The 25,855-nt window shown below is 39.4% G+C and overlaps 1 protein-coding gene across 3 annotated transcripts in view; it reads right to left on the reverse strand.

Annotated features, from left to right (window-relative positions):
- The window catches only part of LOC129365836 (PDZ domain-containing RING finger protein 4-like), a 115,196-nt gene that overhangs the window by 21,270 nt on the left and 68,071 nt on the right, over nucleotides 1-25,855 (reverse strand). The window lies entirely within an intron of this gene.

Raw genomic sequence — 25,855 nt, forward strand, 5'->3', positions numbered from 1 at the left:
CTTGCAGAGGAGCTTTGTGTATTTTAGAGTTGAGAGATTCCACCATTAATCCTGCGTTCGTGTCTGTCACAAATAAAAAAAAACACAACTGAGTGATTTAAAGCCAGTGAGAAATGGCTCAGTATGTTTTAAAACATCCCAGCATAAATAATCTCAAGATCCCAGCTCAGCAGTTTCCTCTCAACGCAGGTCATTTCCCACCATGACCAGCTCTGCAGTTACTTCTTAACACTTTGAATTGTCATTGATCAGTTAACCTGTCTTCATGTCTACTAATGCTAACAAGTTATGTTTCCATTGATAAAAATTTCAAACATGAGATTCAGACAGACAGATTTTCTTGTCTGTATTTAGAGCTTCAGCCTAAAAGATCTTATTTTGAAAATCCAAACATTTGCCACAAAATACAATTTTTTTTCCCCATTTTGTGAGCCCAAATATTCATGTTTCAGGTTAAATCATTGTCATTAGGAAAAGAAAGTTAAGTTGTATTATATTCAAAATCTTTTTGGCTTGTTGTTTGATAGAAGAATTTATCTACAATGACTTGTACTACCTATATTTTTTTTATCTTGAGTGAAAATACTTAAATCACCGACCAAAGTTGCCTTTCCGAAACATTATACCAAGTCTTTCATTTATCAAACTGTAAATGAGAACTACAAATTTAAGTTATTAAATATTTTTGCACTTACAATAATGTAAGGGTATGTTACCAGGCATTTAAAAAAAATGAGACTATGAAACTCAAACGAGTTGAAGATAAAATGGGGATGCAGTGGAGAGTAAACACTTTAGAAATACAAAGACTAGGAATCAAAGAATGCAGTTTAAAAAAACTGATTTCTTTGAGAAGAGATCTGATAAACATAAGAGGCCCCAGGTCCTTAGGGACCAGAAGGAATGGGACTTTGGTTTGACGTCAGCAGTATGAAGTGAGTCCGACCAGCGAGGAATAAAAGAAAAGACTGAAGTTGCCCTTAAGCATGATAAGATACCAGACAAGTTACAGTAGCTGCAGCATTTTATCACATTATGTTTTTCCAACTTCATAAAGCTGGATCTCCAGTGACCCACTGCTGACTGTCACTGTATTGCGCTACAGCCGGCCACTGTGGTCCTTGAACAAATCTCTGATAGAAATGAGTGAACCAGTTGCAGCTACAACCAGAAGCGGAAACAGGTGCAGGCCTGATTTATGAGCCATTACATCACACTGACAAAAGCCTGCAATGTACATTTTTCACTCCTGGATGGCGGAGCTGCGACTCGCATGTGGGACTGGAGACGCAGCAGTGACCCACTCGGCATGCAGCCTAAAAAGAACAGGAGAGGCAGGAGACAGGGAGGCTTGTTGGAGACGAATTGCTGGGAAATCCAAAAGCTTTGGGTTCAAATCCAGCTTCCTCCTGTCACATGTGAATACCCCATGAATCAGTTCAGTACTTTATGAACACAAAGAGTTTCATGAAGTCAGTCTATTTAGCAAGACTAAAAAAATATCACAAAAAAATCATTATAGAAATTGGCTAATTGTCAGTAGCTTTGTTTGAGTTGGGTATTCTCACTCCTGCTGAACTGTGCGTGTTTTCTGTTTTTCTTTCAGTACCCTCTCTTGCGTCCCCAGAGAGTCGGTGATGATCCGCTTGGAACACTTTATTTTCTGAGCTGTAACCGTGCTCGCGTAAACCTCCTTTAGATCTAGTTGTGCTCTGACCTGCGCCCGTGCCTCCCGAGGTGACCTTTGCTTGCGGTGAAGTTGCATTAATCACCTGTGTGGGAGATAAACTGGGTCAACAGCACTCCAGTGGAACTGCGGGGCAATTTAGAGAAAAAAAAAAAAAGAAGAACAGAAAAAATAAGTGCAGTTGCATGCCCTCTCTCCTCCTCTCTCATTTGCTTTCATTCTACCTTATTTTCTGGCAACTCAGCAGGTATTAAAAACTGCTGCATCTATTTTAGATTTAAGTAGTGCATTAAAGAAACATGGAGCACTATAATAATTAGCTTTGACTGTCCCTCCTTTTCTCTTTTCTTCTTTTGCGTTTCTCCTGCTCCGCAGCCTCATCCTACGGCGCTCGGCTTGCTGGAAACAAAGGAGTCAGAGCAGACAAATGAGCCAGCCTATGGCTTATGACAGACCCCAAGAAAAATGATCACATTTCCCAGCTCTCCCTCTGGTCCTGACTGTCCGGTCCAGCCTCCTCCTCCTGCTTCTCCAAGCCTCACTGCTCAGGAATCATGGAAAATGACAACCGCAAGAAAACCAGCAAACATGTAAAGCAGGACAGCGGGGAGAAGGAGTGATGGTTTATTTTGATGTTTTTTTATTTATTGGTTTTCAATGAATCCAGATGGAATAATTAAAATAATAATAACAAAATAATAACAGAAATATTAAGTAGTTTTATGTACAACATGAATGTCTTTGCCATCCTCGTTTTGCCCTGTAAGTTGCAATAAACCTTGGCAAGATGTTAGGATATATATATATATATATATATATATATATATATATATATATATATATATATATATATATATATATATATATATATATATATATATAGAGACAAATCAGGTTCAAATTTGAATTCAGGTTCATAGCAATCGTTCATCCAAGTTTCTGTCTTTCCCACCATTACCAGCATCTTATGAAGGGGCAGTTCAGGCTAAAACATTATAAGCTCTTTTATGTCTTACCTCAGGTTTGATCTGATTGGCATTTTAATTTAGCGTAGGTTCAGATAAACTGGTCCTGGAAGTTGATGCTACAGGCCAATCAGGGAGGGAACAAGCAAACACTTCAGTCCCTGAAACGCCACAGCCATTATTTCCCTCTTGTAACAAGTATACAAGAGGGAAAATTACAAAACAAAATCTTAAAACAAAGAGTAAATTACTCAGTAAGTAGTAAGTAATTTAAGAACCCCTGAGATTTTAGATGCTGAGAACAAAAGTGGAAAACACAGGGGCTGTTGGATGAAATGTTTTTGTCTGATATTAAAGATGGAACAAAACGTCTCCAGTGAGACGAGCTCAGACACTTTGAATTAAGTCTGCAAAGTATTCCAAGAAACGACGGGCAGCAAAACTGAATCATCATAAATCAGGGCCACGCTGTGAGCAGAGAAAACTGCTCGTCCATAGAATGAACAAATTCCTGTGACAAGTTAAGGTACAGCCTGTAAAAAACATTAACACACGCCGATAGACAGATTTGAATCTGAATCTGTATCAAAGAAGTTGATACAGGGGGTTTCCAGATTCAGAGGAAGATTCACCCTTCATCTATGGTCCAAACTAGCAAAGTATGTTTGTATCTGTGTCCAGCACAACCAGATACAAGCAGACAAACTTCATCAGATTTTTATGGGTCGATGTAAATAACAGTAATTCACACATTTAAGAAAATGTTGTGAATTGTTATTTTCTGTATTAGAGTGAAGAAGGGAAGCAATAAAGTAGGTTATCATCAGCATAGAACAGACCCTCGCTTGTCATATCCTAATAACTGCTGTATTGATGGAAACAATTTGGCGAACAGAATCATTCGCAACAAATTATTTAGCAGCTGCTGCCGTCAGCAAGTCCAAAGCAGCTGCTTCATGTCCCTAACATGTGCACAGAGTCAACGTAAATTATCTTATCGGTTTGCAACCCAACAAAGACAGACACTCAGGAGAGATCATTTGCTCAACAATCAGGATAGGAGTCGATCAGGTAAACGTGAAGTTGGGAGGGAAATGGGACGCTGGGATGGGGATGCTGGATCCAGATACATCTGCTGGCTGCTTGTATGGGGATATGCAGCAGCTGTTGCCAAAAGAGAAATGTGTTTTCATTGAAAGCCCCCCGGCACGAACACCAGCTTCCCAACAACAAACACAATAAACCAGCTTAGCGGAGTGTAACAGAAGAATCAAGCCACTTTTCCTCAGTTATTCTCCTCAGCTGCCAAAAAACATTTAGAACCGGGTTGTTGGGACAGATGAGAGAAACGAGTCTTGGCTCTTGTAAATGTCTAGTAAGAGTTAGAGATGAGTTTTTTTTTCTGAACAACAAACCCAAGTTTGGCAAATGTCCCTTTCTTTTCCAATCAATGCGCCCATACTTCCAGGCTGCTGTTACCTGCAGCTCAAGGCAGTGCCAGCGATGCACTTCGCCTCTGTTTCGTCTCATCATTTATCCTGCAGGTAGGAAGACAGGCACGGTGGAACAAACACGAAGCAGCTTTGTGCTTTTCTTCAGGTGCCTCCTTTATCACTGCTGCTGTCTCATCAACTGCTGCCGTCCTATCAATATCGCCAGCGACTCCCGGGGGGGAAGAATGTAGTGATGGCGGCTGGAAAGTACAGTCCGCTTATCTGTTAACATGACAACTTCAGCCACATCCGACGTGGCCAGAGCTGCATCTACATGGCAGAGTGGACAGACATCGCCGGCAGCACCCGCAGGATCACAGATAGAAGTGATTCATTTACTTCTTCTGCAAGGAGAGCAAGCCAGCCTCAGGCGGTAGACAGTAATAGTCCATTTAACCCCATGTCTCCAAAATAACTGCATGCTGAACCTTCTGGTTTACATGTAGCCCTTTGAGTGTTGTTGAATTTGCTTTTGTCTTTTGAATTTCAAGTTTATGACTCAAGGCTAACCTTTGTTCAGCCTTCAGTACCGTGTAAAGGTGGTAAACCTCCGTTACGGACAGCCCTACTGGATCTGCTGAGCGTAGTCACCTGCTGGTTTGAGTGGCAGCCTGCAGAGATGCAAGTGTGTACAAGCAGATGGAGAAAGTTAAATATGTAGGTCATCCAGCCCCGGGAGTGCTGCGCTTACAGCTGCCAGTTGGCGATTCTGGTCCAGAGCTTCATCTTTTGGGAAAAGGCAACATAACCCCTCACTTTTGGGGTCTTCTCAGCTGTGCAGAGCACCTCAGCTGGACTCGTTGAGAGTTATAAGAGATCATGTCAGAGTGTTAGGGTTGCATTTTCCCCCCCCTTCACTTCCATCCCACCAGGGTTTCTTTCTTTCCCTTGCTTGGTTAGCTCTTTTCTGCTGAACTTTCTCTATGATTGTGTGGGTTTGAATTTGATTTACTTTTAGACAAACACACAAAAAAACATGACCACAAATGAAAAAAAAAAAAATGTCTAGAATAGAAGATTTTTAGCTTGATCAGCGCCTACGTGACCAGCAGGTCTGCAACCCAAAAATGTGATCTTTTTCTGATCAGTGAACGCACCATACGTTGTAGTCTGTTGTACTTTTTATCCCCTTCTGTCCTTTCCAATACCTCTTTGTTCTTCCTGAAATTCATTGCTGGTTGGTCGTTGCTCGATATCTTTCTCTCAACAAAATCTTTTGATGCATGCTGCCTAAGAAAGGACTTTGATCTCTCATCTCTCGTCTTGAATAAGCTTCCATCCGTGTTGGTAAAGTACCTGTAAATAGTGAGGAAATAAATAAAATAAGAGTGGAGTTTCAAAATCCATTCTTAAAATGGAACCATGTGCTATTAAATCCAATCACTATAATCTGCACTATGTCCTAGTAAAAAGAAAAAAGAAAAAAAAAAAGAAACCGTGTGAAAGTAGAGATTGCTGCCAAGGTGTGTGTTTGGGGATGCTTGGGGTGATGCTGAGAGCTAAAACACACAAACATAATACTTTGTTGAGAAGTTGAGCGCTTCAGCAGAGGCCACACTGGATTTTTGTGCATGCCACAGTGCAGACAGTAATGTGGAGGACTTTTACTTTCAGCTTTAGTACGATTCTGCAGAGAGGGAGCGCTGATAAAATCAATCAATCAAGTTTATTTGTATCGCAATTTTCAGCAGTAGGGCAGCTCAAGGTGCTTTACATAACAGAAACAACACAAAAGTAAAAAAAAGCGCAACTACAAAGAAAACACCATGCATAAATTGAAAAGGAGATCTCCAATTTGTAGTTGTTGTTTTTAAATATTGGTTCTCTGTTAAATCGAAAGTAAAATTTATTTTGAAAGTTAAACTCCGTCTAATATAAAATATCAGACTGTTTCCAAAAGAGCACTTCACTTTCAGACTCCAAGTTCGCCAGTACAGTTCCCAGAGTTCATAAAAGTAGAACGGTAGGCTGTTATCAGATTTTTGTGCTTTAAGGCTAGTCTTAGCTTCGTACATTTAAAAACTTGTAATTAGAGACAATAAAGTAAAACTGAGCTACCTCAACGCGGCTCGTCCTGCGAGACATACAGTCTGTTATTTTCTCTCCCGCCACTCTCTACTTACGCAGCATTTGCTCTGGTCGTCACCATTTACTCTTGTCCGTTTGTTTTCAATTTGCAGAACGCCTGCATGTGCTGGAGTTTCTATGTTTCAATGTGTCTGTATTCTGTCCAGCTGGTCCCAGCAGATGGTCTGGGTCCGCTGGAGGTCCCCTCCATTTGAAAGAGAACGCTTCCTCTCTGCTGTTGCCTCATGCAAACCCAGGACACGTGATCATCTTAATTTGACTGTCATTTGTTACACTTTGGCGTCATGATCTGACTACACAATGAGGAAATGAAAGGGTTTGCTGTTATAGGACACTTTGAATTGAATTGCCACAAGACGGCAGTTTTTGTGAAGTGATATTAGAAATGTAATTGTTAATGAAAAATGTTTGCAAGTGTTTATGATAATGAATAACACCATGAAAATGGGATAAAAAGTGTGAGCATTTTTTGTCTTTGAGCTGGATTTCTTCTTCTTCTATTTTATTTAACACAAAAATACCCCCCCATCCTTTTGAATCAAAATTACAGAAAGAGGCCACAGACACGTTAAGTTAATTTTGCACAACAGACACCATATTCAAATAAATGAACAGGTAAACAGCATGCAGTGACGCATAAAACATTTCTGCCACAAAATTTAATTTATTTTACTGGGATTATCTGTAATAGAACAACAACAATTTGAATGAAGGCAAAGTTATACATTTTATTCGCCCCCCAGGAAGATTTAGGATTAGAGTAATCTTCGTTTTACCAACATGTTTCTTATGCCTATAAATTATATTAACATTCAGGAGCGTCTGAATGTAAAGGACTGATGTGGAATGGAAAGGAGGATAAATCCTTAAAACACTGAATGAAACAAGTTGGCTATGAAGGGTAGGCCTGCTCTAATGGCAATAAGCATTTATCCACTGATTATTGCAAAATATACACATAATTTGAAACATGGCAGTTTTTCTCTAAAAACTGCAAAACTATTTTTCTCAAAATCTTTTTTTTTCTTTGCTGTTTTTACTAATTAACCTTCAGTTTAATCTTATTTTCTATTAGAATGAAAATTGTTTTTAGTGTAAATCTGCCAGAAGCATCAATAATTTTGAGCTCAGCTGAATTTAACGCAACAGGACCAATGAAACTTGTGTTTAGTTTCAGGGCTGTTGATCTGTGGCTAATCAAGCATCAGCGATGCTTAAATTACACATCTTATTTTGGTGCAGACTTCAACTACAGCAACAAAAACTATGCTAGTTTTAGATTTGGTTTTGTCAGCTGAATCGTTGCAATAATAGATGCGAACTATTGAGCTGCCTAGACCAGTTCAGTGTTTACAGACACTGAACTGGAGTCTGAATGAAGAACAGCGTCAGCCTGCCGCAGGTTTGCTCTCCACGTATGAAAACGAATTAGCATTTTCATCTACGAAAGCTACATAGAGGCAGGAGTAAAGTTATTTACATGAGAAATGGAATTAAACACTCCCCAGGGGGTCTTCCAATGTGAAAGAGATGGGATTCAATGTGAACACGACTTGTACCTCACACTCAGTAAAAGAATGGATTGAGTTACTCTTTACACCCAAATGTCTCATTTCAATAATAAGTGTCAGAATAAAATACGGGTTGAGGTCTGCTGCAGTGCAGCCCTTATGACTGCATAAATCACTCCCCGACAGTCACTGTTACTGTCCCAGTGACTCCGGCAACGCTCCAGTGACATGAAACAGAAAGAGAGTGCAGGGATGCCACGGGGGAAATCTGAAAATCACCTCAACATCTCTACATAAACCAATGCACAGGCCTCCTTTAACCCCTCCAACCACATAAAACATACCCCACAAGGCCCCCTGGGTTATCGTTCACATTAAAAGGGCCAGCGTGCCGCTGCCGAGGTTTAATGCCTGCAGAACATTTGATGAATTCTGCCAATTTTCCTCTCTGAGCACCAATCTTGTGTGGAGTACTCCCTTTATTGCAAAACTCGCTCAAAGTGTATCACCCCTTTCAATATGCTCTGAAATTCATCAGGCGCCTTTTTATGTGTGTTTATTATCCAATCTCTTGCTGTTATCGTTCGGTACAAGGACGGCTATTTTAGGAGGACAAAGGCAGAGGAGATCCCACACACCAGCTCTCCTCTCTGCGTTTCGTCGAGCAGCCTAGGCGGCAAGGAAAGAATCATTTAATGATTCGCTGCTGCCTCATATTTGTGGATATGATTTGCATTTTTTTGTATTTAATTGCCATAATCTAACTACAGATCTGCTCGCTCTGCTACCTGTTACCCCGGTACTAAAAATGCTCTCATCCGCAAAAACAAAGTTGTGAGCAATCTGTCTGTTCGCAACAAACAGGAGCACGGAGAATTTTGTTTTGCACAATGGTCAAAGGCTCACCATGCACGCCTCTCGTTTTTATTGTTCTGGCTCCTCGTCTCATCGGAAAGCGGGCCACCAATGAGAGCAGACATGAGCTACTAATGTCCTCATAATAACCCAAGGAGGAAGCTACCACCTCATCTAATTGCTGAGGTTTCAGGAGGTGATAGTGAGACTATAAACAAACTCACACGTGTTAATGGATATGACCTGATAAAGAGCATGGTTATTAAGTCCTTCTATTGACTGTATGAAAATGCCACGGCTGGCAAGATGGACGGCAGATATTTCCCCTTAATGTCCAGTTGGTTAACTACAGACCTGTGATCTAAAGTGGAAAGTATTCACACCATTTTGTTTTTTTTTTACCACAGAACTTCGCTCTATTTCATTGGAATTATACTTGTTGAAAAATAATCCTCAAACATTTAAAAAATAATATGAAAAGTGTGTTATGTAAAATCATAGATTAGAATTATCTAGTGTTTCTTATCTAGAAACTAAAGATTTGTGCCAGTAATTATTTAAGAAATAGCTGCAGTTCAGTCACAGTGGACGTCTGTAAACATCCATGTTTGTATCACATTTTCTCAGTAGGATTGAAGCATGGACTTTGACTGGGCCATCCTGGCACATGGATGTGCTTTGATCTATGCCATTCGAGTGTAATTCTGGTTGTTTGGTCAGGGTCATCATCTGGCTGAAAGATGAAATACATTCTCCATTAGTTTTGCAGCCTCTAGATTTTTATTTTGTATTTTCCAGGATCACCCTGTATTTTTCTCCCTCTGCCTTCCCATCAGCTTTGACCAAATCCCTTCTTTATCCCTCACTGCTTTCTGGTAGGTGTTTCTATCCACAGTTGCAGGTCTGAAAAGATCCAGATGTTTTGTTTTGTTTGACATTGTTTGATAATAATACATACTTCCCTTATCAATTTCAACTGATATGACTGATAGATTTACAATATTAATTCACTTTGTATATTATTTAATTGGTATCTTTACCATGAAATTGTATTTTAACTAGTAAATATTTGTTATTTTCCTCTTTATTACTGGCAGCCATCATGCTCAACTACATTATCCCCAAAGTATCATACGGCCACCACCGAGTTCCACTGCTGTCATGTGACTAGACCATCTTACAAATATTTTTTTCCCACCTTTGGTTTGTGACAAACATTATTTTTTATGGCCTTTTTCAATGTTTGTTTCTTTTTTGCTGTTTTTTTTTTTTTGCTCTTCTGAAAACCTCCAATTTATGAATTGTCCAATGAATTGTGGCCATTATTGCATTATTACACTGGATTTATTAAGAGGAAAAGAAGCTGAAAACAGATAGATTTTCCCTCCACTTCATGGTTATTCAGTACAACAGGATGTACTGAAGTTTGTGATTATAAAGAGACAATATATAGAGACTCAAGGAGTGGGAACACTATTGTGAACCACTGGAAACAAGTAAATAATCGACTTAAATCGATTCATTTCTCGCTTAGGGTTGGAAGAATAGCCATTTTTATGTTCTTTTGGGATCCCGTCCAAAGATTCAATCTTTTGATAGAACGCTGCATCTGCAGCAGTTTTTTCCCCTCCATTTCCAGCTTTAGCTGCTGTTATGCTTATGATCACTTCTGCGTGAAATTACATCAGCAGAGTATTCCTATTTGATCGTAGATAACGCCTGGATGTGAGATGATTGCGTTAAAAGTCCTATTTTATCTGTTTTATGAGGTTCTGCAGCAAAGTTCTGAAAGAGGGAGGCAAGTTAATTAGCCAGTTCAAGGTTAATGATAGATGCAGGGTTTATTTTTTTATTTTTTAAAAAGAGATTTACACCACGGACAGCTAATCTGAGTGCTTAACTTGAAAGATCTCGCCATCTTAGAGGTAGTTAATGTGAAAAGCGGGGAATCAAATTAGGAGGAAAATTTGCATTCGGTGGGGGTAAGTAACTTATAAATGAGCAGCTTTTTTAGTGATAACTGGTAATTGGTTTTTAGTGGGAGGGGGTGTTAGGATGATGCAGAGCAGAGCAGCAAAATGGCAAAGCTGGCATGAAAAGACATTGGAGTAACATTGCCACCCATTTGCTAACTGAACTAAATCACTCGGGTGCTTTGATAAAACACCTCTTATGTGTTGGAAATAAGAAACAAAAGGAAGCTGTACCACATTTTCAGCACACATAGAGATATAAAAATAGAATTTATTGCAAATGGGTAAAGCAATCCTTTCATAGACAGATACAGTTTAATAATATATGATTGCAGATTGTAATTAATATTTCTTTCGTTTTATGACAAGTCAACTGAATAGCTTGGTTATGGACAAAGTTTTAACAAACTATTATTATTTTTCTTTTGTTAAAGTAGAGGAATGTGATAATATGCAACAACAAATGTTTTATGCCATATTGTCTGTAAATTCACAAGAAAGTGTGAGGTAGCTGACACTGTCAGCATGAAGCACCGGGCCTGATCATAGTCTCTGTGTCTTACAGAGACACATTGGAAAGTGGCAATTTGTTTCCTTCACGTCTGATATTCTCATCCTGGCAGCGGAGGCAATTAACACTTGATAAGCGCCATTTACATAATGCCAAACACACTTAATTACTACAAAGGCTTCCCATCCGTTTCCCAAACACCTCTCTAACAGGATCTTTGTCTGTGTTTGTGTGTCATAGTGGCAGATTTGGGGAAACAGGAAGCAGGTAAGGTGTTAATGCACAGGGCTCTGACAGTGGAAACAATTAACAGCGGAGCTTTGAAAGGTCAGTCAGGACCCCTGTAGCTGTCCACCGATCTGCCTGTTGAGCCAATAACAGCAGGTCAGCTCAGGTGGAGGGGTCAGGATCAGAAGAGAGGAAACAAAGTGAGAAGGACTGGAGCTAAACGTTAGCCTCCCAAAATATTTCCTTCCTACACCGCAAACTTCCTGGACCGATGTCATTTGGTCCGTGTAGTTAATGCTTAACTTCAGCAACTTTTCTTGAGTTTCTGAAATTACTCTGGCTGTTCGTAAACTCATCACCACAGACGATAAAGATGCTTGTTAGAACAAGTTCTAATAATTTATATCTATGCGACTCACTTTACTAGATCTCCTAGAGATTACAGATTTTCCTTTTGGGTAAGACAAGCTGATTAGAGATAATATCTGAAAATGTCTTCAGCTTTTATATTAGCAGTTAGCACATTTGGTACGCTTGACATGAGGGAGAGCCTTCCCTTAACTTTCTAAATGCATTTATAAATTTCAAAAAGGTTGAAAGTTTGAATAGATAAAATGCAGCAATTTTTCTGTATGATCAGCTTTCAGACAGCCTTCTGGGTCAACTCGCCTTCTCGTCAATTCAACAAAAATCCCGTAAGGCACGCACAAATTGACGTCCAATGAAAGATGGCTCCTTTCCTCACCTAAATGTCATGTAATGAAAAATGGAAAAGTACTAAATGGTGAAGGGAAGAAATGACCAGGATCTGCCAAAGTCTAGCTCAGACTGTTAGAACCACATGCCTCTGAAGAACACAATTTTCTGTTTTTAAGGCAGAGACAAAGAGGTATTATGTACTTTCCAGGCACACAGTGTAATTTTATACCACAATCAAGTAACTGTGTTACCTTCAGTTGTGTTTCAGAAATGTAATTTACTATGGAGCCTCAAAAAGGTCATGAAGGCAAAAAAAAAAAAACACTCTCACGCAAGAAAGTAGGGAAGAAAATTTTATCTTTTTTTTTGTTTTCTTCAATGTCCCTTTAGGAGCTCTGTCATTTGCTGTGTGTTCACAATATGCAAATGGCCATAGCTTTTCTATTAGTAAAATCTCTATAGCAGAAAATGCAGTTTTACCTGTACGACATTTCAAGAGCAGTAGTGTATCAGCTGGCCTTTTAATTTTAACTCTTTAGTAAAGCTTCTTCATTTCTTGCAAGCTTAAAATGAGATGTATCAAAAAGAAATTGCGTTTTTTTTGTTTGTTTTTTTTTCCTGATTGATCTGCCATCGATATGATTTGAATAAATACAACAAACCGAGTAGGACGTTCAATGTGCTTTTGTCGTGGTGCAATGTGGAACTGAAAGATGAACTTATGTCCAGGATAGATCAATTAGCTTCTGATTTTGATCAGCTTGAAACAAAGCATCCCAAACCATCACTAATCTGCAGCTCTCCTTCACACTGGAGGTTATGCTTAGAGGGGTTTGTGTGATTCCATCTTTTCAACAACACACAAATATTATTATTTTTTGTTTCCAGAGTCGAAAAGAGTTTCGTGCAGCTAGTTAAACCTATTATCTTTAATGTTTTACATTAGACTTGGGAGTATTTTTTTTTGTTTGTTTGTTTTTTACGCCATGTAGACATTTTGATACACTAAAATTTTGTTTAGTGTGAATAGTACCCAAAGACAGGAAAGACGCCGCTGACCTGCACTACTGTCTTTGTGATTTGACAAAGAACAACAGGAGTCCGGAAAGGTTTTTGTAGTACCTCACAAATGACAACAGCAAAAGTTTCTGACATGCAGGCAATAAAAGACATCAGCTGTCCTGTTAAAGGTGAAGGAAGTGTTTAACCCAAAGACTGAAGACACAAAGAGCAAGAACAGCATAAAAGTAAAAAACAAATATAAAAGGTGTCCAAAAAGCAAAGCCATTACTGCTCAAGGACACACAGGAGGGAAAAGGAGATCAAATCTCCCAACCAAAAAGACAACAACAAAAAAAGATAATCTGCACAATTAAGGTGGCATTTCGGATGAGACAGTGATGAAGCCACTGATGATAATCTCATCCATGTAAAGTGCAGTGGCACAATGCATGATTACGAGAAAGGACATTATCTGAGAAGAGTGATCACAAGTGTAATCAATCTACTTCACAACTCCCCGTTGAGCCGTTCGTAGCGCGGCAAAAGTGACAGCAAGAGAGGAAGGGAGAATAAGGACGTTGGAGTCTGTGGCTTCCTCTCAGCCTCCTTTGGCCGCACTCCTCTGCATGAGCTCCAGTCAATAGACAGCACAGTGTGAGGAAATTGGATACAAGTCGATGTTTGCTGCTGTGTCCTGATTACACAGATGAAAGAGAGAAGATGGAAATGATATTCAAGGAAACGTACAATTTACTCAGTAAATATTGTGCTGGTACATTTGACAACAGACGTATGGTTTGAAAAGACAGGATCTGCACAACCCAGTTTGATTAATAATTATTTACTTATCAAAGAGCTTACATTGATGAGCAATTAACTTATTAATTTAAGGAAAGTTCAAACACTGCAAGTTGATTGATTCCAGAATAAAAGTCCTGGATACAGGACAGAATTACTCTGTCCTGTATCCAGAGTAATCTGTGGAGATGTTCTCGAGAATTTGATCAGGATGTCTCCCGAGTGTCTGTCTTTGTCCCTGGACCAGACCAAGAACACATTCAAAGGACTTTTTAGGCCCAAGGCCCTGGAAATAACTTTGGATCAAAACAGAATGATTTAGTGCTGCTTTGAAGACGGTTATCTGGATTTTCCTCCTAGGGCCTGTTACCTCTGTGGCCAGATGAGCGGAAAACAATGGCTGGATGAAAAAAAAAAAAACTGATTTCTGAATGTCTGATCACAGCTCTGAGCTAATTAAGGAAAACTTGCAGTTTTCAATCTGTGACACTCTGCTATAATTGTCAAATTTATGAAATAGTCAGATGCTACCAAGCAAAATAAAAACCATGTTGCCAACCCGTCTTTTCTGGATTTAACTTAAATCCAGAATGTGGATGTAATGAAACACCTGTCAAACATGTTCATATGACCTGGAGCTTTGCACAGTAAATGAGCTGTAACATTGCTTTGCTCGAGCTGCAGACTGCATTAATGAAAAAATGAAAAAAAAAAAAAAAAAAAGTCCACCTGGCAACTTTAATATATGCAAAAGCAATCCAACAAACCAGTGTTGATTAAGAACACCTGGCACTGTTGTTTTCTTGAACAGCGCTCCCAGGGACGAGAGCGATGATTTACAACCGATACCCGGCGAGATTTCTGATTAATGACACCCGCCACAGGCCCAGGTATCTCCAGAAGAGAGAATGAAAATGTGCTGATGAACATTACTGGTGCAGGTACTCCAAAACTGCACTTATTAGCTGGCACTTCTGAAATGTTCTGACGATACAAGGAGCGTGCGAGCAATTGAAGTGAGTCCGCTGACTGTGTGAACAGAGAGGGGAGTGTGGAAATAATATGCACGTGTGGAGGGTGGGCGGCTGGGGGGTTCACACTGTCACAGGAACCATAAGCAGGGCACATATGTGATGACTGGGCTGTATGTTTGGTTCCTCCTGCTCTCTGAGGCTCTGTGGGTGTAAAAAAAAAGATTCTTCATGCTTCTGATCATTCATTTACTCTCATTTCTGAGATAAGGAGGAGACGGCTGCAGCGCCCCACTGTGTTATGCACTCAGCGGTTCAATCTGAGGCAGATTTATTGTCTGACTGTAATGAATGCCGGAGCACACAGATTCCATTTTGCTTTACAAGGCTTTATTACTGCAACTGGAAGGCCAGAATTAAGGTTTTAATCTGCTGTTAAGTGCTGTCGCAGACATGGAGGGGTTCCAGTAAGGCATTTACCCAAAGCCCACACCTGGACCGTGCCGACAGCTGCAGAGCTGTCATCTGTCCTGGTGCAGGGGCAGGAATCTGAGTGTTATGTAGAGGAAGGGTAATGAAGCAGGTAGGATAAAGTGAACACTGAAGGAATGTTAGAAGGGACAGCATGAGGTCCAAAAACAACAAAACACATAAAAAAAAAAAAAGTGATAAACAATTGCCACTTTTCCACAACAGTTGCTTAATGCAGCATAATTTGTTCTGCTTCTCTGCTTTGGTTTTCATTTCTCCGCGCACGACTTCACCAAAATCCTATTAGGACTATGTTGAAAATTTTGAGGCAGTTCACATTGTAGCAAAGTTGCAGCATCTGTTGTCAACGTTACTTAGTGCATTTGTGTTCGCTCATGGAAAAAGTAGGTGTGCCCAAGCTTCATGTTGAATTATTAATATATTTGGAAAGTGTGCTTCCTAAGCTTTACAACGATTTCTGAACAATGGAAATCTGAAAATACATTCAAGAACTGCATCATCTCACAGCTCAAACTGAAGCGTTCTCTCCTCTGACTTGTACTCATTCTGATAAATTACTACAAGAATCATCTCACCGTTTTGATACCCTCTGGCATTAGGTTTTTCTAAATGCCAAAGGTCATTAAGACAAACTATGACGGGTTAGGGTTGTTCTAAACTTTCAAACCTGTAAAAGTCAAATGCAAACACTCCAATAAATGATAAAGACACAAAAAGGCGAAAACATTAAAGGATCTCTTCTCCTCAAAACGTCTCTGCTACCATAAACTCTCCCTCTTCAAAATGTGGCTTTGTACCATCAAAGGTAACCCTGCGACTACTTTGGGAAAGTCGAAGTGCAAGGGCACAACAATCTGCCACAAATTAATTTTTAAGAAGGAGACTTTCACTGAAATCCCCCTTTGAGTCCATTTTTCTCGCCTTAAAAAGTAACTCCAACATCAGACAAAGCTATATCTAAGGGAGTTAAGCACCAGCTAAATTGCACCAAAAGTCCTTTTGTTGTTATGCGGTGTCGGGCGAGTGACTAGTTTCGTTTATACAGTGGCTGCAGCTTGGCAAAGAAGCACAGCTCCATGTGGAGCCAATGTAACACTAGAATGAGACCAAATGGCTCTCTCCATTGGAAAGCTGTGAGAAGGAAGCAAGAGGGGATTGGTGGAGGGCATCTGCTCAACATTTACCTAGCGATTTATAATTAGATAAGAGCAACTGCTCGGCAGCAAAGCGTCTGTTCTGCTGTGATTTTTTAAAATAGTTTTAAGATTCGGAGACGAGAAGGTGAAAGTCCAAAGGCGCGGACATTTAAAGATGCCAGCTAAATTTGAACCTCGAAGTAAATAAACATAAAACGTGTGTTGAATATTAAGTCTGCTGGCGGAGAGGAAGTTGGTTATGAAAAATGCTAATTGGTCCCACACAGCAGTCGGGCCAGCCTGTTAAAACCTGTTCACATCTGTCACTGTTGGGTTTCCATTCTAAATCTGCTTTGCACATTAAAACAAACACCCACAAATATCAGCTCAAAGCAAATACAGCGGCGTGCATTAAAACTGTCGTTCTCACCACAGAAATGTGCAGTAGTGTTAATGTAATTATCCCACAAGATTTACTTTTAAGCTAAGACAGCAATATTGTCGTGCATCCCAGGCTTCTTTGGGTTAGTTGTTAAAATAATCTGTGCCAGTAATTAGGTAATGGAAAAAAAAACAACCTCTGGTTTACAAAAGCACAAGAGTTTTTCTTGGTCAGTTGTAGGTATCAAGGTGTTGAAAGATTTTAAAACTTATGATTTCATATCCACACGACATATCCATCAAGTTGTTCATTCTGTCTGAGGTTCAAAGTTGATTTGTCAGAGAAACTGACTTTAGGTTTCTTTTGTTATATGGAGCCTATTTGCCAATTCAGTTGATCTAAAACTCTTGTTGTAAATATCAGCTATTTCTTTTCTACAGTGGAAATGTAGAAGCTGGTAAAAGTTTGGAGCGACAGCAGTCCCTCGAAATAAAAATGTACAGTTATAGGAAAGATTTGAATCAAAAATAAATTTATTTATCATTGAGAGAGATGTAAATACGTATTTAAAGAAAAAAATCTTAATAAAGTTTTTAAAAAATTTTAATTGAAGTTCATTCTACATTGCTTAGTTTACATTTTTTAGAGATACTATGAGACGATTCTTGGTTGAATTAAAAGAAAAATAAATTAAACCACCAAATCTATATGAAAGTAATTACGATTCTGAAAGTGAATTTGCTTTAATCTTTAGGTTTTGTGAGGGAGATGCGTGGTTCAGTGTCAGAGCAAGGCTGCAGTGGTCCCAAAACCTCCACATATTGCTGCACACTGTTAGTCAGCTGGCTGAAAGAGGCAAGCTTTTTTTGTTGTTCTTGTTGCTGTTCTTGTTTTCTCATTCTTATGGGAAAGCCCAAACAATAGGTCTGGAATAATTCTAGTAAAAAATCAGAAATGTGGACACAAAACAAATGCTAATAATCACTTATTAAAGCTAAAGTTGGTAAGAAATAGTTTTAAAAAAATCTAATGATGTTGTACAATGGTTTGTTTTAAATCTTTATGTTAGCACCGTATTTCTATACAACCATGATATTTTGACTCAAAGTGACTTTGTGACATCTCCACTTACCCTGTGGTTACATATGTGAAATGTTATAAATGTTTACAATACCAGTGGATGGTACTGAAAGAATATCCAAAGTCCTGACAAATAAACACGAGCTGTCTAACGTGGCTACAATACAAGAACGTACAAGGAATCGGAGCAACAAACTTCCATAAATTATACTGATTCTAATCGCCAGGAGAGAGAAATAGAAGGACTAAAAATTGGCACAAATATTCACCTACATTGACACAAAGTTCTTCACCACAGTTGCAGGCCTTTTCCTAGGAAAACCATTTTCTGAAATTGGAGTTCCTATAAATCGCAGATTCACCTGGGGCCATCAGAGAGGATATGTGGGGGTGGAGGGGAGTAAAGGTGCAGACTTGTCAAACATAACACAGAGAGGAAACCAAACTTCCTCAACTGTGGAGCTGCCAGATTCATTTTTGTGCAAGAGAGCACAGATTTTTTTATGAGCAGCCATGATAGTTTCTGACTCTGTCTTGAGATTTCCTCTCTCCCTAGAGCAGGTGAATTCAGTGCTGAGCCAGAAACCCATGTTATAGCAATAAAAGGCACTAAAGTGATCACACAACTTAACCAAAAAAAAAAAAAAATACACATAGGTAACTTCCTAAATCATTTCAAGACCCAAATGAATAACACTCCTCAGATAAAGGGAAGTTGTCTATCCTCAACTCTGCTATTGATCAATTTACAAATGGCCTATAATGATTTCAGAGTCTAAAAACAATCCTTCATTGATTACAAGTAAACTACTCCCTCAGGCTCCTTCAGCTTTAAGCCCAGCCTTTGAGGAGAACCATGAAAATCAAATTCATCTTGTGAAACAGCTCTTACCATCAAATGGAGGCAATTTCACACCGATGAAAGCAAAGCAGTTCTCGAATCAAGCTGTGGGATTTCACTGCGATCTTGCATATACCCGAGCATGTCTGCTCGGTGACAGCAGTCACTCTAAGTTTACATTTCACAAGCAGTCCGGAGAAACTGACATGGACCACTGACACTCAGAGTTAGTGATGTGCCAGTGACACTAATGGACTGGCACTCGGTGCCCTCTCTGACATTATGCTGTCTGAAGCCAATCCGTCCTGAACTGTGTCTCTGGTACATGTGCACGGACCTCACCCCAGAGGACGGCCAAATGAACGAGTTAAAGTGGAAAAACATGCTTATGTCAAAATTGTGAAAATCTACATGTTTTGATATGCTTGTAGATAGATTGATGCAGTTCTTCACAATGTGAGTCATGCTGCAGGAGTAACATGACTCCTTTTCCTACACTTTCATGTAGGTTTCTATTTTGAGGTAAAAGTTTAACATTCAAGACTTAAACGTCCAAATTAACATTTATTTGTCTCTACACAAACTTCATTAAGTGACTCACTTTGGAACTTTAAAAATGTTTATTCAACAATTAAGCTGGCGTCCTTTATTTGTGTCGTTGTGTTTTTGTAATCATATTATCTAGAAAAAACCCTGCAGGTACAGCAAAAGTCTCAATGGCTAGCAAAAAGTTTTAGCACACAATAAGGAAGTCTTTTTCATATAAGTTTAAGTTAACCTGCACACTTTCATCTTCATTTTACCTACTGAATAAAATGAGATAAAAAGATGGGAAAGTCATCTGAACTGTTATTTTATTTAAACTGATATATTGTTTATATGAGAGTAAATTTGCAGCTTCATTGATGGAAGTGTAAGTATATAGATGCATGTGTGTGTATTTACATATTTAATGACTTACTGTTGTGAATGAGAATTTGTATGTAAACTTAGGAAGGTGACTGGATAAGCCACTGCTTCTTCCTGTTTTCTTTTTGAACACCTTTTGGGGTTTTTTTCTCATGTTTTTATTTTGTTGAAATCTCAAATGTTCAGAACAAGAAAAAGAGAGAAAGGAAGAAAGGAAGAAAGTTGGTCACTTCACATGCCACAAAAGTAGTGAAATTGCTTTCACAAACTATAAAAAGCTATCTTTAATTCCTCCATCTCATTACTTGTGGAACTTAAGGAAGCAGCTACTATTCAAGTTTTAAAGCTCCTAACTGCAGGCAGAAGATCTAGAAATTATACTTAAGAAAAGGACAGGGTATTTAATGAAAATGAGTCGAAATCCAGTTTTACTTAATACTTCATTTGTCAGCTGTGCCTTTCAGTGCAAATAAACTGTGATTCCTGCATAATCCGCCTTTCTTTCTCTGTGGTTGAAGACGAGGCTCCCTGTCTGGGAAAATCTCCCATCAAGCTGTTCTCATCTGAGAGCTCAGATGCCGGAACATAAATTCATTAATCCGAGATTTGTCTTTCATTTCTGCTGTTCTTCACCTTGACACTCCAGAACATCATCTGATTAGCAATTAAGCTCACTGAGAAATCAAACTAAACGTCACTCACTCCAAGGTGAAAACGTAGTTGTGACAGTATTAAGGGGTTTTATGGTTTGCTCCTTTCTGAACATTCATACAAATCTATCAGAACCAACACACCGCTGCCATTCTCAAACAACAGAACAAGTCTCTTCCTGTTAGCTAAAGCATCAGATTAGAAAGTCTCCCCTCAATGTCTAAGCATTATGTAATATTAGTTTTCCTTAAATATGTGAGATGCTTCATCCCTTTTACTACTGTCTTCCTTTTGTGCATCAGAACGTTTTCACATATTTGAAATGTTAATAAATCTGTCTTTAGCTTCTTTCTCAGCTTTTCTTGCAATTTGTAATAGTATTAAATGCAAGGCCTGAAAGGAAACCATTTTGGCAGGTAACGAATGTTGTTGGCACACGTGCCCCAATGACCTGCCCATTGCAAGTATTGCAAACATATGGCACCATTCTTACTGAGAATACAACTAAAAAATGTGAGCATGTGTTGCCCGCACGAAATCTTAGGATTACAAAGGTGAGGTCAAAACACCTCCAGCATCGAATGACTCAATCCCCAAGTGCAACATTATGTTTCTGCACAAGAGTGAAACAAAAATATAGGGCACTGCGCTCGGCAGCTTTCCCCCTCTGCCAGTCTGCCTCATGGTGTTGAGACTCTGAGGAAGCAAGGCAGCATGTGAGAAGATCTGGATTGTGTAGGAGGTGCCGGGTTGACTGCAGCCCTGCGAGGGAGAAAACACGGTCACCATTCCAAGATTCCAAAGATTGCATCTTCTTCTGTCTGTGATCCTCTGTGAGAAGCTGTTTCACAATAATGTGTTGAGCTGGTAAAAAAAAAAAAAAGTTTATTCTCTATGAAATTCTTATATTTATGCATGTGACCGATATGGTAGAAGATTTCTTTGTCTTTTAGCAATAACAAGGACTCTTTTTCCATCGATTACTTTTCTAAACCTCTCAAAAACCTTTTGCTTACATTTATAATCGGACTGGGTTTTTAAATCAATTTAGCAATCTATTTCAGCTCAATTAAATTACATTTACACCACAGTGTCAGCTATAGCTCACCCCACATTGATGCTGCATTGATCTCTGAGTTTTTTTTTAATTTATTTATGTTTTTTAGAAAGCATCTGTGAGGCTTTCCAAACGCAGCTCATTAAAACTGAAAGCTCTTTATCTGTGGCAGTGTGTCAGTGGACGAAATAACAAAGCTTCAGGATGGCTTAACACTGTCGACCCCCAAACGTAATTTAAATCTTATGCCTAAGATAAAAAAAAGAGACAAAAATAGATTTTAGATTTTCTTTACATGTATGAAATAGTAGAGTTGACTGCCGAGGCGTTAATACTGTCTGGAACTGAATCCTCATGTTTCGGGTTCTTCAAATGCATTCAAAGAGCTTCTTATCACTTTCCTCCCCAGAGCCTGGCCATGTGAGCTTCAGAGCAGGGAGGTGTGAGAGTTGGGTGCCCTTCCCATCAAATGGCTGTCAGGCTGGGCTTATCATGGGAGCTGCGAGGGAATGCCTGCTGACCTGTGGAGTGACACCCAGCATGGCTGCCTCCTCCCGGGTGGGGAAGTGGGCTTTTTGACACTATGACACCCCTGATGCCCTTCACCCCCCCATCCACTCCAACACGCGTGTGCTGAATGATTATCCAACATGTGCCAGCAGAAGCCATCCCCTCACACGGCGGCAGAAGTGTTTGGAGACATACACACCGTCATCCCGCATCTTCTGACGTTCAGTATTCTGGCAGAGGTGTAAAAATAAACTCTATGCATCGGGAGAGGGGGAGTCAAGGAAGCAGACAACCAAAGTAAAAATAAATAAAAGTTTGTACCATAGGAACTCAGGGCTTTGTTACATTTATTTATTTTGTTACTTTTTTAAATCACCATTATGCCATTCTATTTCTTCAAATGTCACCTGAGATGTTGCAGCTGATACTCATGATTGGGGAGTTGGGGGGGACTGGACTGGACAGTTTGCCTACTGTACATTACAGATAAGAGAAATGATGTGTACACTGTCAGATTAAGTCTCTTATGGCAGTACAATAAAATAAAAAATAGGGGGGCTTCAAATCGCATGAGTGTTGTGATGACATGCTAAAATCACAGCGCCATATAGTGCCCTGGCAGCTACAAGGTGACTTGGTGGCCTCTTCTGAAACGGTGACGCCATCTAAATGTGGAATAATGCGCTAATCAACATCTGAAAAAAAAAGAGTTACTTTCCAGAGTGAAGACATTTTTTGGGTTGCCATGTAAAGGGAAAGAAGCAGTGCCTGCTCCAAGATCTGCACCTCGGTCAAGACTAAATTTTAAAGCCTGCCACATGGACAAGCCTACTACTGCACTAAAGCTTCATGTTCACAACGAGAACTGAGCTACTTGACAACTCCAACCATTTGTTTGGATGATCAGTGTAAGTCTTTAAGGATTATTAAAATAATAGCATCTGTACAGCATGTCTTTTTGGTACCATCATGTGTTTTATTACCATGCTGAAACACGTCACTGTTCCCACATCAAAGCTATATATATATATATATATATATATATATATATATATATATATATATATATATATATATATATATATATATATATATATATATATATATATATAACATATATTATATAACATATATACATAAACGATTGACTAGTAAATCAAATCTTGTTTTAGTGATGCCTCCATAGAGTCTGTCCATCAAAACATGTGCTGCACTTCAACAACGATCATCTCACCTTCTTTCAGGGTGAAAAAAAATATCAACAGGATGACAACAAAAGCGTGTAAGACTGACAAAGGACCAGCTGTGATAAGCCCAGACTGACTGATTTCAGGTTATTTTCACCGTTGCCTGCACCTCAGAGAGTTCAGCTCATTGTCACAATAAAAAAACAAGCCTGCAGCAGCTGCTACATCCTGACATCTGTTTGTTGGACACAGGGCTGAACGATCAAAGTGGCCACTAGATTTTTAGCAGAATGGCTCAGTTGTAGCCGTTAATGAATAGTAACTAAAGTTTTCCTTTTGGCATTTTGCATATATACCTCTCTTAGTCAGTCTTGAGGTTTACTCAAACATGTACTCAAGATTGAAGAGGAAAGTCTTTTTACGACAAACAGAAAGCGAGATGGATTTCAATCTCGGCTGAGAATGCCATTACTTTTCGATTACGTAGAAATAGGCTGCTTGTTGCTCTCGGTTTTCAGACCCATGTCTGTTCAGCCTTCAGTCACACTGGAGTCAATGCACAGCAGTGAGTAATACAAGTTAGTGCTACGTCACCAACACAGCTCCAGAGGATTTCAGATGCCGCAGCAGCATTTGCTTAAAGCCCAATTATTGTAAATAAAAGATATAAAGTTGGGCTTTATATCTGCATGCAGAGACTTGTGCACACACACAAGCAAATATTTCACTGTGAAATGGTTTTGATGTAATAACAGACTTCTAAATTGTGACTTTAGCAAAAGGAAACCTTAGACTTATTTCTCCCACTTAACTGCGCTTTGTTATTGGACCTTTGCTTCCATCCTACCACACAATGCTCCCTAATTGGGAAGAGGCAGGAAACTGCATAAATGTGAATTTGCTAGAATTAATGAGGACTCTTCTGTCTGCTTAAACACAGATAATCAGCTAAGTGGCACCCTGGATGTAGATGTGGAGCTCCCTGTGTGTAACCCACAGCTCTTTGTTTTCTCCTCTGTTTGTAGTGAAAAGTAGAAACTGTCGGGTTTGTTCACACTCTGCAGATGATAAACAAACACACACACAAAAGTGGAGACCATCATTTAGCAATTCAAAGTCTTGAGCAGAAACAATTGCAGACGCGCACACACAGACACCTACACACACATGCCTTTGCATACAACACAAACATACAGCCATATTTAATGGGGCATATATGTAAACCAACACTGTACACGCCAACACATCCAATCATGTTTGCACATATTTAACCGCACTGTGCAGAAAAGAGGGGGAAAAAAAGCTACTCTGAAATGCATAATTTCAGTTTCCAAGTTATCAAGTCATGGATGATAATAATAATAACAGGGGAGGGAAATTATGCCTCTTTTGTCCTTTTGCTTTCTCAGAGACATTCACACAAAGACAAACGGGTGGAAAGAATATATTTATTTGATTCTTCCGAGCAAAAGTTACATCCAGAGTCCTCTTCCTTTGAATTTCATTCATTAAAATGACTTTTTTTGGTCCTTTAGGGATTCATTTTCAATTCATTAAGATACTCAGGCATGTATTTCATTCTGATTTATTTTCTGATACTCTCACAGTCTGATTGAAGTTGACAGCCTTTGATCTTGGTGAGAATTAAAGAGCAAAACCACTGAGGACACTCTCACGTCATTTGGATCTACCTAAAACTGAGCCAGGCTCCATTTACAGCTGTTCAGTTGCTGTTAACAAAATGGCAGCTCAGGTACTTAATAACTGGGTGGATTTGTGAGAATCAGAATTTGGACAGAAGTGACATCGAGTGCTGCAGGGTTATTAGTGTCAAAGGCAACAGAATAGCATCTCTGAAGACATAAAGCATCAAACCTGATAGTGTACGGGCTACAGCTACTGTGAACAACACCTGGTGCCACTTTGATCAGCTCAGAACAGGAATGTGGCACAAAAATTGGACACTAGTGAATTGGAAAAACACTGTCTGGTCTGAAGAGTCTCGATTTGAGTTGTGTAATTTACATGCTGAGACCTGAAAAGCATGCATGGAAGCATCCATGCTTCTTGTGTCATGATGTGGGTTTGACTCAAGCTGGTCAAACTGAAAACAAAACTCCTTCAATCCGGATCCGTCTATATTTGACCCAGACCTGGGTGAGTAATATAACCCAAATTGTTTTTGTTTTTTTATAGTGCATCAGGACCTCATTTCTTGTTTTCGCAGTGTGTGGATTGCAGTCTTGCGGAAACGCCACTGAATAATAAGCAACCAAAAGCAGCTATCTGACACCTGACAGTGAGGCAGAGTTACGTATTCCCTGATAAAACAGCTTTGCTTCCCTTAAGAAAATTGTGTTTGGGTTTGCTTGTGTGGCTCTGTGTAGGGAACAACTTTGAGAAAACTGAAAGGAGGAGGAAAAAAAATGAAAGAAAGAAAGCACAGACAGACGGGTAAAAACCGATCGTCAAAAACCCTGTTTGTGCTGGGTTGGAGAGCAGTAAGAAGACAACAAGGAGGTCTGGAAGCTTGATATGAGGCTGATAAGGGCAGCGTGGCTCTTATTGAGATAAGAAACACATGAAAAAGGGAAAGGTCAGTACATCAGCTCCCTCTTAAATCCCCCCTGCTCCTTCGTAGTGAGATATACCAGTCAGTGATAAAAGCTTTATGACTTTATGACGGCTTGTGGGACATGTGGCATTGTCTGCATTTGCGGGGCCAAATCACGTGACCTGGACTTTAATTACCTTTTTTAATCTCCTCCTTCTCTTCTTCCCATGTACAATGCACTGAAAAAAAATATAAACTGAGGCACTCAAATTTGA

The sequence above is a fragment of the Poeciliopsis prolifica genome, unplaced genomic scaffold (assembly GCF_027474105.1).
Source record: "Poeciliopsis prolifica strain line A6 unplaced genomic scaffold, Auburn_PproV2 SCAFFOLD001, whole genome shotgun sequence".
Classification (NCBI taxonomy): Eukaryota; Metazoa; Chordata; class Actinopteri; order Cyprinodontiformes; family Poeciliidae; genus Poeciliopsis; species Poeciliopsis prolifica.